Here is a 2,563-nt window from a genome sequence, read left to right as displayed (position 1 = left end):
AAAAAAAAAAAAAGGATCTTCTGAGAGTAAATATAGGAAAGTTTAAAACTTTGCATTACTACAGCTATGTTTCTCTCCTCTGCCATATTTAAAGTTTATAAGCCTGAACGATGGGGCGGGGCAACACATTTCCCCCACCCCCACATTTCATTGGTTTATAATACAGCAGAGCTTATTGGCATAGAAGCTGGATACAGGAGCATGCACATTCTTTTATGTATGTTTTTATGAACGATCTATGCTGTTTGACTGCATGTACTACATAAATATTAAGTGCTAACCACAGCAATTTCAGTTAGAATCAATTGGCTAATGTTTGTTTTTAACTTAAGACGAATTAGTTAGATTAAGTTACAAACAAATGCTTGGTGACGGCTTCTCCGAGTAGCCTACTACGGCAGAACAGAGCTGTGTAATATGTGCTGCTCACGTATTAAGTGACCACTATATAGTCCTAGACCTATATCACATTAAATGAAGGCAGATTTTCATAAAAGCAGACATATGGTTTAACATTGAGCAATTTAAGAGCTGGGCGATATGCTGATAAAAATGATCCACTGTTTGAGATTTAGCTATTATAATATTTTGCATAATATATATTTAAATGTATATTCTTCATATTTACATTAGAATCGGAGAATAAGCACAAATTGATGATGATAATATGATGATAAATTACTGTAGTTCAGTAAGACATTGGACAAACCCGCAATTGTGTCTTAATTTTATTTTAAAGCACAACCGCAGAGACAAATAAGACAATACCAAATAGCCCTGACCATCAGCGTGAACTGGGGTTTTATGAGTGGATAATGGGAATAAAAACCTTGCAATGCTGAATCATTATATCTTTGCATATATTTGGAATGTTTTTGTTTACTAAAACAGCTGTTATTAAATCTGATGTACAGCAAATATTATTATTAATGTGCTTAAGTGTGTACTTAAGCAATAAATATTCATATCACTTCTCTGCTGTATATTTTTATTTATACTTTTATATGTAGGCTATTTATGCACAAATTAAATTACTGGTTTTGTGGCTCGATCCTCGCAATTACTGTAAAATATAACTATTTACTTTACTGAACATCCCTTTTAGATTTTTAGTGGTTATTATAGTCATTACTTCTCACCTCATGTAGCCTACCTATATTGCACAGATTTACAGCTCCAAGTGAAAGGTACCAAAAACATCGTCAAAACATTCCATATGACTTCAGTGGTTCAACCGTAATTTTATGACACTATGATAATACTTTTTGTGCGCAAAAAAACAAAAACAACGACTTTATTCAACAATTCCTCTCCCCCGAGTTACCATCTACCGCCGTTACCGAGAGTAACACTACGATGCTGCTGACGTACAAGTGCGCTGCGCCTTGTTTACGAGCAGAGGAAATCACGCATATGCGTTGTGTTACTCAGAGCCGATCCTCGCTATACGCAAAATACAGGGCCCCAGAAACAGCACCATTGTTTTTCCTGGGTGGAGAAATAACCTAGTTGGTGTAGTCAGGTTTCTTTAATACTTTTGGCCAAAGATTACACACATATCCATCATATTGTGGACAATCAAATTAACTGTTTTTCTGAATGTTATTAATAATTTTAATATTAAAATGGGGGGAAAAAAGCCTAATTAAAATGTCTGAAGTAGCTTTGCTATATCTTTTACTGCTATTTCTTTAAAATAGCATGTGGTGCCAATTGTAAATATATTTATAAATTAACTCACAATAATTAATGAAAAAATACATTAAAACATTTAAAAACATTTTTGAAGATAATGATTAAGATGTTCACTCACTCATATTCAGGGTGTAAAGAAAATATATATTTTTAGTTTTTTGATGGTCACAGATCACATTTTAGAGTTTAATTTTACTTTTGTTGAAAATTATGTAAAGGTTTTTCCAAAACCATATGAAATCAACAAACACATTTCTGTACATTTGAAACATGTTATAAACAAGATTTAACCTTATTTGTCATTAACTCAACTGATTGGGACATTTTAAATCTTAAAATTAACTGGTAAGTTCCAAACATAGAGATGCTCAAGAAGTGAGTGGTTAACTGCAGTTGCCCAACAACAAGTGGGTAAAAGACTGGAGAAAAAGGAAGGAAATAAGATCATCTGATTGCCTGCTAAACTTCAGACATTGACACCACATCTCTTTACCCATGTTTTAACTTGAAACAAATGCAGTTAATGTAGGAGCTATTGTGATAAATGGCTTGAAATTAATGAGTGCTTGCCTCACTACGTTCTTGTTGTTTTACTCTAGACAAAGAAGTGAATTATTTTGAAAGTTAAAGCATGGACTTCAGAATCGCATCAGTGATCCTACTTCTACACATTTCAGGTAAGATTATTGCGTTAATAGATTGCAGTTATTTCATCAAAATTTGTTCCAACACAGACTAAAGACATTTTAGACTTTAAGGAGAGATGCCTCACTGCTCTCATAGTGAATCACTTGGTTTGTCAGATGAGAATCTCTCCATCAATGCAAACCTTTTGGTTTCAGTGTTACTTTGTTAATTTTCTTTTCTT

The sequence above is a fragment of the Sinocyclocheilus grahami genome, unplaced genomic scaffold (assembly GCF_001515645.1).
Source record: "Sinocyclocheilus grahami isolate Dianchi unplaced genomic scaffold, SAMN03320097.WGS_v1.1 scaffold10045.1, whole genome shotgun sequence".
Taxonomy (NCBI): Eukaryota; Metazoa; Chordata; class Actinopteri; order Cypriniformes; family Cyprinidae; genus Sinocyclocheilus; species Sinocyclocheilus grahami.
The sequence above is the reverse complement of the archived record's forward strand: the minus strand, read 5'-3'. Positions refer to the sequence as shown.